General features: G+C 33.9%; 1 non-coding gene across 1 annotated transcript; it reads right to left on the bottom strand.

Annotated features, from left to right (window-relative positions):
• Positions 1-3,653: 3,653 nt before the first annotated feature.
• Positions 3,654-3,727, bottom strand: Trnan-guu (transfer RNA asparagine (anticodon GUU)). The gene has a single exon. It is a non-coding gene; the product is annotated as a tRNA-Asn (tRNA).
• Positions 3,728-18,195: the final 14,468 nt, after the last annotated feature.

The following is an 18,195-nucleotide window of genomic DNA, read 5'->3' as shown; positions in this document are numbered from 1 at the left end:
AAATTTTGAAAGCAAACGTCAAAATATTTATATTTCATTTTTTATTAACATTAATATTAATATTAGTACAATTTGCGCAATTTGAAAAATAAAATCCACAACCGCGTTTTAAAAAACTAACAGACGTCTGACAGATGCTTCAAAACTTCCGTAAACAATGAAGTCAACAATGGTTGCTAAGGTCCGTAATCATCATCATTCTCTTTACCTTATCCCTATGCGGGGTCAGCTTCCCTAATTGCATTTCTCCACACAATTCTATCTTGGGTCATATCAATGTTAATCCCCTTTACCAACATGTCCTGCCTAATCGCCTCCCCCCAGGTCTCCTTTGGTCTTCCTCTCCTACTCCTTCCAGGAGTCTGCACTTCAGCTATTCTTCGTATTGGGTGATTAACGTCTCGACGTTGAACATGACCAAACCATCTTAACCTATGCTCTCTCATTTTGGCATCAATTGGTGCCACACCTAGACTTCCCCTAATATACTCATTTCTAATTTTATCCTTCTTTGTCACTCCACGCATCCATCTAAGCATTCTCATTTCCGCCACATGAATTCGTTGTTCCTCTTTCTTGTTCACTGCCCAACATTCAATTCCGTACATCATAGCCGGTCTTATGGCTGTTTTACAGAATTTCCCCTTCAGCTTCATTGGAATTTTTCTGTCACACAACACACCACTCGCTTCTTTCCACTTCATCCATCCAGCCTTAATTCTATTGCATGCAGCTCCATCTATTTCTCCATTACTCTGTAATACCGATCCTAGGTACTTAAAACTATTGCTTTTCACAATCATTTCACCATCCAAAGATACCATTTTAATTGTTGTAACTCCATCTTTAAATGAACATTCCAAATACTCTGATTCTGTCCTACTAAGTTTTAAACCTTTTTTTTCAGAGCTTGTCTCCACTGTTCCAGTTTTTGTTCGATGTCTCTTTCACTATTTCCTATTAACACTACATCATCAGCATACATTAGGCACCATGGAATGCTACCCTGTAGTTTCGCTGGTATCTGGTCCAAAACTAATGAGAATAAATAAGGACTAAGCACCGAGCCTTGGTGTAATCCTACTTTCACCTGAAATTTATCAGTCTCTCCCACACCTGTCCTAACACTAGTCGTTACTCCCTCATACATATCTCTCACAATCTTTACATATTCGCCAGGGACTCCTTTCTTATTGAGTGCCCACCACAGAATCTCTCGAGGAACTCTATCATATGCTTTCTCAAGGTCAATGAATACCATATGAGCGTTGGTCTCTTTCTTCCTGTATTTTTCCATCAGTTGCCTTACAATGAAAATTGCATCTGTTGTTGATCTGCACTGCATAAAGCCAAATTAATTATCGGATATTTCGGTTTCTTCACGTATCCGTCTATCAATTACTCTCTCCCATATTTTCATGGCGTGGCTAAGTAGTTTTATAGCCCTGTAGTTTGTACATTGTTGTATGTCTCCCTTGTTTTTGTAGACAGGTACTAATATACTGCTTCTCCCTTCGTCTGGCATTTGTCCAACTTCCATAATTCTATTAATAGACCTGCTAGCCAACTTATTCCTGTCTCTCCCAATGCTCTCCATACTTCCCCAGGAATATCATCTGGTCCGACTGCTTTTCCTTTCTTTATTTTTTGAAGCGCTTGAACCACTTCCTCGTTTGTTATTCTGGTAACCATTGCTGTTACTGTCTCCGTTAACTCCTCAGGCTGTCTGTCAAATTCTTCATTTAATAAACTGTCAAAATAATTTCTCCATGTCTTTTTGACATCGTTTTCGGGAATAAGTATTTTATTATTTTCATCTCGAATACATCTAATATCTTTCTTTCTTTGCCTTTAGCTTTTGCTACTGCTACTTTCGCTTCCTTTTTGGCGACCAAATAGTTTTGAAGATCTATGTCCGATCTGGTTTCTTGCCACTTTTGATATAATTTTCCCTTCTCTTTTATTTTTCCTTGTACTTCATTTGACCACCACCAAGTGTCTTTATTCTCAAACTTCTTTCCTGACGTTTTCCCAAGTATTTCAATAGCCGTCTCTCTAATAATATTGGCCATTTTTCTCCAAATTGTGTTAGGGCTGCTTGTTTTTATGTTCCAACATATTTTTTCTACTATTCTTTCCCTGAATAGACCTTCTTTCTTTCTCATCTTTTAGCATCCACAACTTGATTTTTTGTGGTGTTTTCCGATATTTTTGTTTAGTTTCGCTTTTTACTTCGATCTCCAGAACAAGCAGCTTATGTTGTTGGCTTACTGTCTCACTAACTATTACCTTGCAGTCCTTGCATTCACGTATGTCTTCTTTCCTTATCATGAAGTAGTCTATTTGGGATTGACGTTGTCCACTTTTGTAGGTAATAAGTTGAGTTTCTCTCTTTTTAAAGTATTAAGGTCCGTAATATACGATGCAATTTAAAACTATCTCCTTCCAATGTATTAAAGGTTTTTTAAAAGGTCTTTGAAGTTATACTTCTTTGGGCGTGTTTGGGAGTAAATGTGTATGTGCGCGAATTCATCAAAAATCTTGGTCCTGGGCGCAGCTGAAAACGTTATATATGCTCTGATTGGATATTAAAATGACCTGCCAATAATTGTTCAATATGGAGGTTATGGGTAAACAAATGTTGTGTATATTAGTTTTCATTGTTGTGAGGACAGAGACAAAAGCAAGTTTATAATTGTAGTGACTTTTTAGTTTTTAAAAGCAACAGGTACGTAATTGTAAATGTTTCAGTATCGTAATAAAAAATTACATACCTATTTGGAAAATGTAAAATGTACCTACCTATAAATAGTAGGTAATGCTTTGATTTACATAATTCGATTACCAACAAAATTTCTATTAATCTTCATCTAATATATTGCTTTCTTACTCTATATTTTGTTGTCATTTAATATTTTAATTCCACAAAAATCAAACTAATTTAAAAATCAAAACAGTTTAAAACGTTCAATTCGTGTATCTTCCCACGTCACTCGTGTGTGTAAGTGGCTAAATTGTAAAGTACGTTGATTTCAAAAATAAACAACCCCAATATACGCAGGTCCGATCCCCAATCAAATTTTAATCTTTTTTATACATTTTATGATTGTAAAAATATTTATTATATAATTTTTTTTTCAGAAAATACGTATTTAGTTAAAATTTTTGCCAACAATTAGTATTCAGAAATCATTTCTTTGTTTCATTTTTCAATGTGTTTGTTTTATTCTTTTATTTTATTTTTTTATTTTTATATTATATTTTATTTAATATTTATTTTTTTAATTTTTGGTATTGTTTTAATAAAAATTTTTGGAAAGTAGTGAGAATTAAAATTAGTTTAATATTTAAATAAAATATAAATAAGTTGTTTAAAGTATATTATTGATTTCGCTGAAATCATATAATCAACTTCTTACGTGCGTACAACATTCTTTTTTTTTAAATATAATTTAAACTGTATTATTGCATTTTTAACACATTTGTAGAAAAAATATTGTATGATATACGTGTTCAAAGTACCTACATTTTTAAGGCACTCATATGAATTGCAGAATTCGCTTCGTTCATTCTGCAAACCTTCACATGCGTATCTTAAAATTGTACTTTTAGCAATAATCATTATAATACATAATTATTATAATAAAAAAGGCCGCCCCCGGGTGGGCTCGAACCACCAACCTTTCGGTTAACAGCCGAACGCGCTAGCCAATTGCGCCACGGAGGCTGATGATACGGTGGATTTACATCTCATTTGTAAAGTTTTCATGTAAGTAGGTATTAAATGGTACATTCCATGTCAAATCACTCAGGCAGAAAAGTTTGGATCTCCGATTTGTCTGAAAATTGGTATATAGCTTCTGCGGGACGTAAAAATAAGATATTTAAGGTCAAAACATCTTCTTCTTCTTTTTTCTCAAAATGTTATTTTATGCGATTTTACAGTGATTTGGTGTTTATTTAAACAAATTTGCATTTTCTGACGTAAAGTATCGATGAAAAACATAATACTTTAATAGAAACGACTCAAAAATGTCATTATATGGCATTATCACAAGTTATTTTGAATCAAAACAAGTTTTTGATTAAATTTTATAGTGTAAAAAACGTTAAAATACCGTTTTTTGCATTTTCCTCCATTCCCAAAATACATTATCATCGATTTGGCTGAAAATTTGCCCACAGATAGCCAAAAGATAGGACTTTAAGTGGTTAGAAGGATTTGAATTATATTACAATACCAAAAAAGTTACATGCAGTAATATCAGACTCAAAAGTATATAGGTATTAGTCCAGTCGGGATAGCATTTGACCTTGAATGCCGAGCTGCCCAAAATTTTATTTTTCTGATCTTTAGGGGAGTCAATAGTAGCCTAAATTTAAAATCACGAATGAATTCCTCCGTTACGTTAGCAGCCATCTTGATTTTAAATGCTGTTTTGCTCAATATCTCCGCCATTTTTAAATTTTCGACAAAAATGGTAGGAACTGAAATTGTTCCCAATAAATCGTATTTACAATTATTAAAATTTCTTTTTAACAATTTTTGTCGTGAGGTCGATATTTTCGAGTTAATTGTACTTACAGTAGACGCCTACATTTTTGACTATAATATTGCATGTAACTTTTTTGGTATTGTAATATAATTCAAATCCTTCTCACCACTTAAAGTCCTATATATGTTTTGTCTATCTGTGGGCAAATTTTCAGCCAAATCGATTATGATGTATTTTGGGAATGGAGAAAAATGTAAACGGTATTTTAACGTTTTCTACACTATAAAATTTTATCAAAAGCTTGTTTTGAATCAAAGTAACTTGTTATTGTGGTGTCCACATCCAAGAATATTAAACAATTTAGACGGCATGAAACCTTTATTCATATACTTAATGAACATATGCTAATATCTGAATTACATATTATAGGTTATCTGTGAAGTTGGTCATAGATAGATTTGTAGAGGTGGGAAGTAACATAACTGTTACAGGTAGCATACATTACATCCCTCCACACCAAGATCCGAATATAAAAACCACATTGTCATAGTCTTAATTATAAATCTAAACGATCCGGCGGTCTGATGGTTCTTCTCAATCTTTCCTTAATATTAGGTGACTGCAACCCAACGGTTGATTGTGATGCACTGTCTTTAATTGACGAAGGAACCGCACTGATATCTTCACTCGAAAATTCGGTTTCAACACTACCGGACACTCCTTGGGTCTCACTGGTATTTTTTAAGGTTACCAAAGCTTCAGTTTCACTTAAAGGTAATGGCGAACTTACAGAAGTACTTGGAACTGAACTTAGTGGATCACATGTATCTCTATCCTTGTCATCAGAAATTTTAGATATTTCTTCATCGTAAAAATGACCACATTTAACAATTTGGTCCAAATGTCTTTTCCATTCAAGACTTGGATTATCTAAAGGCTGACATAGAAATGTTTGATGTCCTAATTTTCTAACTATTTTACTCTTTGCCCATTTAGGCTTTTGTGCATTTACCCTGTAATCCCTAACATAAACATCTTCTCCTTCTATAAATTCTACCACCCTATTACCTTTATGGTATTTTATCTGTTGTTCTCTAGCTCTCAATGTCTTATCGTTAAATGTCAAAAAGTCAAATCTGGTTTTAATTTTACGCCCAAACATGAGATAGGCAGGAGTTTGAAATGTCACTGAATGAGGGGTAGTTCTGTAAGAAAATAAATATTTTGAAATCAACTCAGATATACTCTTGCTCGGGGAGCCTGTTAACATTTTGTTTATTGCATATTTTAGGGTTTTAACTGAGTTTTCGGCCGCTCCGTTTGTCGCTGGATGATAAGGAGCTGAAGTTTTATGAATAATGCCATTATTTTTACAAAATCGCTGAAACTCCTCTGAATTAAACTGTGGACCATTATCTGAAATAATTTGATTTGGCAACCCAAATCGGGCAAAACAGTCTCGAAGTTTACCGATGGTATGTTCTGAGTCAGTCTTTGACATCTCATATACCTCGGGCCACTTCGAGTATGCATCTGTAATAACAAGATAATTCTTCCCATGATACGGTCCTAAAAAATAAATGTGAATTCTATCAAACACATGAGCTCCTTCTTGGAACTTAATTAAAGGTGCCTTTCGTGGAGTTGTAGTATTCTTTAAACATGCTTCACAAGATTTTACAAACAATTCAATATCTCCATCTAAGCCAGGCCACCAAAAATATTGCCTTGCTACTGTCTTCATTCGAACTATTCCGCTATGAGTACTATGCAATTCCTGTAAGATTTGTTTATGAAACTTGGAAGGTACCACTACCCTATACCCCCACATAATTAAATTATTATCAATGGTAAGCTCATTAGCCCTGTTAGCATATGCTTTCAATTCATCTGGAACTGTTTTTGGCCAGCCATCTCTTACATACTTAAAAACTTTGCTCAAACCGATGTCTGACCGTATTCCTTTAATTATTTCTACAGCGGTAACTGGTAATTTATCCTCTACCAGAAAATTAAAATAATCAAACTCAACATCACTTTGTACCTCCTTAGGTATGGAAAGAGGCAAGCGTGAAAGTCCATCAGCTGTTTTATTCTCTACTCCCTTAATATGTTTAAAGGTGTAATGAAATCCACTTAAAAATAGTGCCCACCTCTGCAGTCTCCCTGCTGCCATTTGCGGAATGCCCTTTGTCTCTCCGAATATGGCCATCAGTGGTTTGTGATCAGAACATAAAAAGAAATGCTTCCCTAATAAATATTGATAAAATTTTTGTACACCCCAATATATTGCCAAAGCCTCTTGGTGTATAACGGAATACTTAGCTTCATGTTTGCTTAACACTCTTGAAGCAAAACTGATTGGCTTCTCTGACCCATCTGGATACACATGCATTAAAACAGCACCTAAGCCCACGCTGGAAGCATCACAAACCAATTTTAAGTCCATCTGTGGATCATAGTGTGCAAGGCCCGCACCTGAAGAAATTTCCCTCTTAGCCTTTAAAAATGCATTCTCACACTCTGACGTCCACTTAAAACGTTCATCTCTTCTTAATAACCTATACAATGGCTCCAGTACTGTTGATAAGTTGGCCACAAAACGACCATAATAATTGATCATCCCGACATATGCCCTAACTTCAGAGATATTTTGGGGTCTGGGGCACTCAATAATGGCTTTAATTTTTCCTGGATCTTTATGTAACCCTTCCTTATCAATAATATGCCCCAGATACCTTATTTCAGGCCGGAAAAACATGCACTTATCTAAATTTAATTTAAAGCCTGCCTTCTGAAGTCTATTAAAGACATTTTCCAAATTTTTTAGATGCTCCTCTCTATTAGGACCTGTTACCACAATATCATCTAAGAAATTAATAACATTTGGAATACCTAACAAAACTTTTTCTACAATCTTTTGAAAAATGCTACAGGCCGGTCTTGTACCATATGGTAGCCTGTTTACCTGATAAATACCTCTGTGTGTGCTCCAACTTAAAAGTTTTTTTGTCTCCTCCGTTAGCTCCAATTGGTTGTAAGCATTTTTGAAATCAAGTTTTGTAAAAAGGTGCCCACCCTGGAGGGCTGCAAATAACTCCTCCACTCTTGGCAATGGATGCTTGACATCAATTAGAAATTTATTTACGGTTATTTTGTAGTCAGCACATACACGGATTTTGCCTGTCTCCTTGACAATGGGAACCAGTGGGGTGCCCCATTCAGCATTTTCAATCAAGGTAATGACACCCTTACTTTCAAGTTCATCTAATTCTGCATTAACATCCCTTTTAAAAGCAAAAGGTAATGGCCTTGGTTTGCAAAATATAGGTTTTGCATTGGGTTCCATTTTTAAGTCAACCTTTTCAAACCTATAATGCCCTAATTCATTACTAAAGAGAGAACTATATTTTTTTACTAACCTTGCTATCTCTGCATCCTGATCTATTTTATTTATATTAATGTTAGGAACTCCCGGTAATTTAATCTCGAAATTAAATGTCTTCATTAAATCTCTACCAATTAAGGCTGTTGTTCCATTTTTTATTATAATTAACCTACAGTTATCTACCCTAACATTATTATATTGAATAGTTACGAAAATCTCACCTAAAGGTGTAATAATACTTCCATCAAATGATCTGAGTCTAACTTTAGTTGGAAGTAATGCACTGGTTTTGAAATATCTGATATAAATATTTTCAGGAAGGACAGAGATACCTGCGCCTGAATCCAGTTCCATTAAAATAGTACAATCATTAATTAACATATTTGCCTTGTGTGGTTTTATAAAACCATTATTAACATTATCAAAAGAGGTATGGTACATGTTTACAAAATCAAAATCTTGTACATTTTCTGAATCAGAATTTTCACTCTCTACAGGTTCTACATAATGAGTACTTTTTCCTTTGTTTTTATTACACATTCTAGCCAGATGGCCAACCTTCCTACAGATCTTACAACTATATTTTCGGTACTTACAATTTCTAAAGTCATGTTTTATTCCTCCACACGCATTACACTTTGACTCTCCATCCAAACCTCCTGAACCTCCTTCTCGTGCTTCTCTATTTCTGCCTTGGTTAACACTGGTGCTTGATATCTTATTTACTGGAACTGAAGTGTTGGCTTCTACTGCTGCAGCTTCTTTTCTCAACGCCAACTCATATAGATGTTCTAAGGTTTTTGTATGATCCTCCTCACATAAGCGATCCAGGACTGGTCCCTTTCTCACACCACAAACGAATTTGTCTTTTAAAACATCGTTTAATGTAGTCCCAAACTTGCAATCTATTGCTTTATTTTTAATTCTTACGTAAAAGTCTGCCACGGACTCCTTTTCAGCTTGTCTCAAAGAATAAAATTCTATTCGTTCCTTAAAAACAGAAACTTTTTTAGTGAATTGCTTTTGTAGAAGAATACATAGTTCATCGAAAGTCTTATTCTTAGGTAAAACTGGGTCACACAATCCTTTTAATATCTCATAGGCCTTATCACCAATTATTGTCAATAATACTGGAACCATTCTATCATTCTCTACATAATTTGCAATAAAATATTGCTCTAACCTCTCCTGGTATATATTCCAATCAGTACCTATCCGGTACTCTTGTAGGCAACCTATTGCGCCCCTTAGAACACTCACTTGAGTTGAAGGAAATACTGCACCTTCCATTTTGCACCTTGCAAATACTAAATTATTCAAGCGCCTTGCTTGTAAAATTGTCTACTGCTTATTTATCTTCGTCGCCATATTATGTGGTGTCCACATCCAAGAATATTAAACAATTTAGACGGCATGAAACCTTTATTCATATACTTAATGAACATATGCTAATATCTGAATTACATATTATAGGTTATCTGTGAAGTTGGTCATAGATAGATTTGTAGAGGTGGGAAGTAACATAACTGTTACAGGTAGCATACATTACAGTTATAATGCCATATAATGACATTTTTGAGTCCCTTCTATTAAAATATTATGTTTTCCATTGATGCTTTACGATAGAAAATGCAAATTTGTATAAATAAACACCAAATCACTGTAAAATCGCATAAAATAACATTTTGAGAAAAAAAGAAGAAGAAAATTTTTTGACCTTAAATACCTATCTTATTTTTACGTCCCGTAGAAGCTATATACCAATTTTCAGACAAATCGGGTCCAAAATTTTTTTGCTCCAAAATTGAGTGATTTGAAATGGAATGGCCCTAATACATAATTATTATTTATTTATATTTTATTATTATATTTTATTATTTATTTATATTTCCCAGTATATTCATTGCATAGAGTTAAATATTAGCATAGAGAGAGTGTCATTCAGAGCGAAGTGACGACACCATCTTTTTTATTTGGATTAGTGCTGTTTCACTCTTACGCATAGTAAAGCTGCTACAGTTGTCCTCCTCTTCCGTGCCTATATTCACACTGAATGTCATTATAGATTCTCGATACAATGTGTTAGAAGGAGATGCAGCAAACCAGTCCCTGAGATCTTCTCGTCAGGAAGCGCGGAAGGTAGGCTCCCTCTATGTTAATATATACCTCTATGATTCATTGATTTGTTAGTTTTGATAAAATTCTGTCAATAAACATATCTAACGTGGAATAAAAATGCTACATAATAAATATACGGGTCGAGCATAAACTTATCGTCCATAATAAACTTATCATCTCATCCAGTAATTTGAAGTTCTTTTAGAAAATTTTGTATTCGTGATTTTTGTTGAAATAAAAGAAATTTTAAGAATTTCGTTAGTGAGTGGTATTTATAGTGTTCTTTGACGGAATAATAAAAGTTTTCAAACGACAAGACAAGCTTGGAATCAGCTTTTGGATCATATCATACTGTACCACCATAATGTGGCGTAGCTCTCTAGAATTTCTGCACCAGCACTCATATCTTCGTAAACGTCCCTTTATCGCATCCCAAATAATATTTATTTTATTGTACATATAAGTAGTACATATTATTTACAAAGGGGTTAATGAGTACCTACCTCTTCAAGATTTAATGACAATTTTTATTTTACGGCAAACATTCATAATTCATCATTATCATCAGCCGTTTTGAGTCCACTTCTGGTCATAGGCCTCCCGTAAATAATTCCATTGCATAGGATCTGAGCACTCTGAATCCAGTTGTGTTAGATGCTCTTACTTAATATCGTCCGACCACCTTGTTAGAGGACTTCGTCGATTACCCAGTTCCATTACAGCGTTGTAATTCTTTGAACTGCGTCTAGTTTTTTTCCTCACTGTTCAGGGGCGTCATTTGATAGGGGGCAGGGGGGGCATTTGCCCCCCCCTGACCCTGAAAATTACTGAAATTTACAAAAAATAGATCAATTTTGTATTATGTTTGCATATAAATGTATTGTATATATAATGCTTGCCCCCCCCTATCAAAATTTCAAATGACGCTCCTGTCACTGTTGTACTTGATACTCTGTATTGAAGGATAGGATATATTCAGCATTGACCTATCCAACTGCTCTCTGTACTTTATACGTGTCATACTAATACTTACAGTTACAGTAGGTACCTCTACCTTACCTGTAAGGGTCAGGGTCAATGTTTCTGCTCCAGAATTCATAATTATTATTTCAGAATTTTTTGAAAACGATTTTCGAATTGGAAATCGATAAAAATTTGTAAATAAGCATCAAGGCAAATAAAGGTAAGTTTTTAGTAGGTAGGTACAATCAATGGACATCTTGGCTATTAGTGCACCCTAATATGTCTGTGTAGATTTTGGCATTGGATCCGACCATCACTTGTAACACCGTTGCCGTATCCTCTATTTTTTCATACTATCACGTTACAATTTTTTGTGATATTATACACGAGCGGGAGACCCTCAAAAAAGCGCTTAGTTTTCGAGATACTGACCACGGAGGAGTGAATGGCTAATTTTATTCATACTTTATATTTTCGAGGGTGCTGAAAACGAAAGTGAGGTTTATTTTGAATTTTATGTGGGGGAACATTGTCCAAATCGCAATTTTAACCTAAAAATAAGAAAAAAATTAAATAAGGTTTTTTGCGTTAACCTCGCTACAACTCTGGTAAATTTTAATATTTTGTTCTGAAATTTTGACACTATATAGCTTTAACATTTCTGAAGACAAAGGTACCTGCTTTAAGTTTTTATTCTTATCATGATAAAGGTTATGCATTTTTCAAAGAAAAAGCTGCGGATTTGTGCATTGCAAAGTTTAATCGCAAAAGTTGTATGACGAAGTTTAAAATTTAGCTTCTTAATTACGTTTATTGGAAAGTAGAAAGTACAAAGACATTTTCTGGTAAGTTTTAGATCAAAATGTTTTATAGAAAAAAAATTGTGCGACTTTTAATGTCGACATTAGAAATCCCCAATATAACGCTTATTTTTTGAGGGACAGACAAGCTAGGTCTAATTTCTCACCTTTAGTACTATCCTTGCATTATAAGCTTTCATTTGACACCTCATTTGTCATTCTACCTAGTATAATGACGGAGAAGTAAACGTTCTTAAAATTATGAAAGAAATGGCATGGCAACACAGTGACGCACAAACATAAGATTCAGCTGTGCGTTACATAGGGTGCACTAATATCCAAGATGTCCCAATCAATTATTGTGGTATAGGGCTTTTCATCAATTCTCATTTGTTTCGAGCTTCTGTCATGTGTCACATAATATTAATATATCTCCGTCATACGTCTTTGGTGTGTATCATTGGTATACACCAATAACGTATGACGTAAATATATTAATATTATGTGACACATGACAGAAACTCGAAACAAATGACTGTGAATGAAAAGCCCTATTGGCTCCGTGCGTCTCCCCTCTATTTAAAGAAATTTACAGAATACAAATTGTTAGAATTCATTAGTTGTTCTTTATTGTAGTGTCATTTATAGTTCAACAAAAATATTTTTTGTCTTTAATAAAGCTTTATTGACATAATCTGCGATAGTGAGGTTATATAGGAATATAGGACATACCATAAGGTCAGGGACGTATCTTGAGATTCCTGCGCCCTTGGCAAAATTCAATGCTCCCGCCCCCCCCCCCCCCCCTTCCCACAAAAAACGAGACTCCCATTAATTGCAACCACAATTCACATTCACTATGCAGTGGGACAAATTACTACAACTACTACTTTAAAATGTATTAGGTCTGGGTTCAAAAAACAATAACAATAAAGGAGGTATTTTTGAAACATTATTTATTTTACTTACTTATAAAATTATTTTACTCACTTATTACATGTAATAGTGTGATTCACAATTTGTCAATATTATTCATGACAAAATGTACATCATAACTATGCACATATTATGTTACATTACTTTAAGCGAAAACATATTGATATTATAATAATAAATAATAGCCTACAACATTTCATGAAGTTTTGATTTAAAATTAACATTTTTAGTAAATTTATTTTTGTTGAATTAACCTGGTATCTTTTATTATTGTTAAAATTTCACTTTGCGTGCTTTAATAGATGCGAATTTATTTATGACATCGTCAAAGCTAAGTTTTGAAGCTGTTTCGTATTCAATTGATAAGATTGCCAGATTGCTTATAATGCTCATGCGTGTTTGGCCAGTTCTCGACCGTAAATAGTTCTTAATAATAAATTTAAGTTGACTAAATGTCCTTTCACACGATGCAACGCTAACGGGCATTGTAAGGTAAATTCTGTAAGCAACTTCAATATTAGGGTAAGCATCTCTTAGCGGGTACTTATGAATTGCCTGCAAAATTTCTAAGTGGGATGCCGAGCCCAACTGTTCAAACAACTCGTTCTTGAAACAGCTCGTCTCTGCTGTATTTGAGGCCAGAATTTTTTACACAGTTTTCCAAATCAGAGTCTGTTGTTTTTTGCAGTGATGACCCTGATAAGAATCCAAAATCATTTGAAACTTTTGTGTAGGCCTCTGATCTTTTACTCATTTCGGTTATTAATTTGTCATAAACCAAAAAACATTCTGAGAGCGCTGAGAGCATGATCAGTTCTATCTTCTGCCGCTCAACGGACTGCGCTTCTTGTGTCACCTGTATTACGCTGCCGTATTAGCTTGCAACGCTGCAAACCATCCAGTTAACAAAACTTAAAATCCTTTATATATTACAATTATTTTTATAATGTTACTGAAACCGTACCGGTATTTATGTATTCTCTTATCTTTTTAATTTTGCTAGAATACGGCATCATATTCTTTCATCGAAAGTATGAAAAATGCTTAGTTTTTTTTTTTTATTTAAAACACTTATACCACATCAACCACGCAGGGTTATTAGTGGGATTACAAACACAATATTTTTCATATGAATTACATTAAATACTATAATAAAATTTTATGTCCTTTAAATAATTCAATACATTTAAATTTTTGTCCGTCAGGATGGATTTGAGGTTGTCTGGAATTCCATGTATTCTTCTTTCATTTTGGAAACAAGGGCAGTCAAGTAGGAAGTGTTTCACTGTTAATGAAGTGGAGCAGTTGTTGCAAATAGGCGGTGGATCTTTACTGATAAGAAATTTGTGTGTTACAGCTGTATGACCAATTCTTAAACGGTTGATGATCACTTGTTCTCGTCTACTGGTGGGGTTATTCATACAGCTGTTCACCTGTGGGCATATTGGGATTAATTTGTTTTCAGAATTTTTCCAGTAATTTTGCTAAGTGTTGTTGCAGTGAATTTTAATTAGATATTTCATATCACTGTAAGGATACGTTGTAATTTTTGTAGTATCTTCTAAGTTGATTCGGCTTGTAGTTGCTAGTTGATCTGCTTTTTCATTTCCCGAGATTCCAGTGTGCGATGGCACCCAAATGAAGGCTATGTCTTTTCCCATCGAATGTAATATTTCTAATTCATTTTTTACTGCTTGTGTAATGGGATTTGTTGTATAAATTTGCTTCAATTTCAATAATGCATTAAGTGAATCTGTAATGATGACGCACTTCATCGTGTTACTCGATTTGAGAAAAGTTAAGGCATTCAATATAGCTGTGGTCTCGCCTGTGAGTATACTACACGTTGTAGGTAACTGAGTGCTGTTGGATTTTTCATCAGAATAGTACGCAGCAGCATGTCCATCAGGGGTTTTAGAGGCGTCTGTAAATATGTGTAAGTGATTGGGGTAATAGGATATGATTTCTGCAAAAACATTTTTAATTATTGAGAAGTTTGTATTTGATTTGGGGTACTTTCTTAGTGTTAGGTCAATGGTCAAAGGGTGGGTTGTCCATGGAGGAGAGACTGCATTTGTATATAACAATAAATTAAGTTGATCCATGTTGAAATTTGTGGCTTTTATTCTTTCTATTAGAGGTATACAGTTTGTTGATTTTTTAAAAGAGAGGATGCCAGGTTGGAAAATTTGAGAGAAAAGAGGATGTTGTTTTTGGATTGAAATTTTGGCAATGTAGTTTAGTGATAATTGTTGTCGTCTTATGGTCAGAGGAGGCTCCTTAGCTAGAACTTGTAGGCTATTAGTGGGACTAGTTCTAAATGCACCTAGTGCCAGTATCAAAGCTGTAGATTGAATGCTATTGAGTTTTTTTAGAGTAGTTTTGCTTGCGGCGTTATAACATATGCAGCCGTAATCTAGTTTACTTCTTATGAGTGATTTATATAAGTTTATTAATATTTTAGTATCTGCGCCCCAAACTTTATTAGACAGAATTTTGAGTATATTTAACCTAGATTGACAGGAATGTTGTAGTTTGTTTATATGTGAGTTCCAATTTAAGGTTCTGGTAAAAGTTAGACCTAGAAAATTAACTTCTTCTGATTGTTTTATTGATAACTTATTTAAAGTTAAGTCAGTAGAAAACCGAGATCTATTTTTATTAAAAATTATATATTGTGTTTTTTCTGTAGAGAAGTTAAACCCAGTTTTTAGCGTCCAATTTTCAAGACGAGTTATAAAATTTTGTAAGATTTTACTTGCAGATTCTATATTGTTGGATTTAGTATAAACGACGATGTCGTCTGCATAGATACTGGCTTTAATAGGTGCTCTAATTTCATGAATAACACTATTGATAGCCACTAAGAATAATGTTGGGCTTATTATGGAACCTTGAGGGATTCCATTTTCTAATGTTCTTGTTGAGCTTTTAAGGCCATTTATTCTAATTTCTATTGATCGATTACTTAAAAAATTGTTTACAAATGCTAGTATGTTCCCTTGAACTCCGTTTTCGCTTAGATTTTTCAAAATACAGTGTCTCCAAGTTCTTTCAAAAGCTTGGGTAATATCAAAAAATATTGCAATCAGTTTTTGGTTATTAGCAAAGGCTTCATTAATTGAGTTTTGTAAAGTAACATGGTTATCTGACGTCGACCTGCCTCTTCGAAAGCCGCTTTGATAGGGGGAAAGGAAATTATTGTTTTCCAAGTGCCATACTAAACGTGAGTTTAAAATTTTTTCCAAGATTTTACACATACTACAGGTAAGAGAAATGGGGCGGTAAGAAGAGGGATTATCTTTAGGTTTATTAGGCTTGATGATGGGAATTATTATTGCCTGGGACCAAAGCTCAGGAAATTTATGTTTTAGAAAACAAATATTAAATAAATCTAGTAAAACTAGTTTAGCTGTAAATGGTAAGTTTTTTATAAATATTGGTGGTATGTCATCTGGTCCGGCCGAGGTGTTTTTTAAATCAGAAATAGCAAATTCCAATTCTTGAAGAGTTATGGCGATATTTAACGGATTATCGATATCGTTTATGGTGATAATAGAGGATTCTAGAGATTTCTTGTGCGTTAACATTTCCTGAGGTATATTATTATTGCTAGAATTTTGTTGGTAAACATCAGCTAATGTTTCTGCAATAGTTTTGTTACACGTGATTAGTGTTTGACCAAGAGTTAAGGTGTTTATTTGTCTAAAAGAGTTGGAGCCTTTGAATTTACGAATTTTAGACCAAATGACAGCTGAAGGGGTTGATGAATTTATAGATGAGACATAATTTTCCCATGTATTTCTTTTGCTTTTTTTTATGAGATATCTCGTTTTTGCTCTAAGTTTTTTAAAATTGAGTAAATTTTCTTCCGTGTTCTGCTTTTTAAGTTTATTAAACGTGCGTTTTGTTATAGATAGAGCCAGTGCGATTTCGCTGGTCCACCAAGGTACTGGTTGTCTATTACAAAGTTTAGTTTTACCGATATTAGTTAAGGCTGCTTCTGTTATGATATTATTTAGGGACCTAATGTCAGAGTTTATGTCACTGCTTAATTGGAAATTTTCAATTCTCTTTTGGATGTCGATTTGATAGGAATTCCAGTTTGCATTCTTTAATTTCCAAGAGTGATATATTGGGAATTTAGGAGATTGAGATTTATTAAATGTTACATGAATGGGGAAATGATCACTGTCATGTAGTGATTCTAAAGTATTCCATACGAGATAAGTTGATAATGATTGGCTACATAATGTTAAATCTATAGCGGAAAATAAGCCGTTATAAGAATTAAATCGGGTCGATTTACCAGTATTGAGTAGTATTAAATCTGAGGATTCAATGAAGTGATTCATTAGGTTGCCGAATTTGTCAGTTTTATGACTTCCCCATGCCGGATGATGGCAATTCATATCACCTAAAATTATTTTTGGATTTGGGATTTGATCTATAAGATTATTAAATTCTTGTAAATCGAGGTCGCTGGGATGAGGCAGATATATATTGCAAATATTAATGTGTTTTTGATAAGTTACTGCTACAGCTACAGCTTCAAGACTAGTATTTATTGAGATGGGTTTAGCTTGTACATCAGTTCTAGTAAAGATAGCTACTCCGCCACTGGCATGGTGAGCGTTTCTGTTTTTTAGAAAACATTGATAGTTTCGAAGGTTTATATTGGTATTTTTAAAATGGGTCTCTTGAAGACAAAGTATTTTAGGAGATAGTTCATTTATTAACAGTTTTAATTGTTCAATATGGGTGTAAAACCCATTAAGGTTCCATTGAAGAATAAAAGAATCTGACATTAGATTTCCGATTGGGATTGCGGTTCGTCGGACTCTTCAATTGAAGATGCTTGATTGGGGTTTAGTTTCTTCTTTAAACGGGTGATGTTATTTTTTAGTTTTGAGTTATGGATGTAACAGTGGATGAAGTTAAGAATATCGATTAGTTCAGAAGGTTCATTGGAATAATTTTTGGAGATTAATTCAGGGTGTTGAGAGTATAATGTATTATCTAGAAAATCGCAGATTTCATTATAATTTAGAATAAATGCAGGTGATCTATTCTCTATTTTATCTTTTATTGATTCCAGAGAAAGAGTAAGTTCTTCGCGTGAGGTTTTATCTGATTTTTTGTATTTTTTCTTTGGTTTGTTTAAAGGAGGTGGCATAAAAGGTTGTGTATTAGTTTGTGTATTATTGTCAATAATGTCTGGAGAGGAAGATATTTGTCTTTTAACTTGATTGGTTTTACTGGGAATATTTGTAGATGATGGAGACGTTTCTACTGTTAGAATTTTGGTAGAATTATCTGAGACTGATGATGTACTGGGAGGAGGGTTTTGGTTTGTGTTGTTTATAGGTGTTACTGGTGAGTCAGTTTCTATTGTTAAATTTGTTTGCTCATTTGATTCCTGAGCTTTTGTTCTAGGTTGAATAGTTTCTAGTGAATGGTTTAATGGGGTCAGATCAGTTCTATGAGGACATTC

This window comes from Diabrotica virgifera, chromosome 5 (genome assembly GCF_917563875.1).
Source record: "Diabrotica virgifera virgifera chromosome 5, PGI_DIABVI_V3a".
Lineage (NCBI taxonomy): Eukaryota > Metazoa > Arthropoda > Insecta > Coleoptera > Chrysomelidae > Diabrotica > Diabrotica virgifera.
This window is presented reverse-complemented; position numbering and strand designations above follow the sequence as displayed.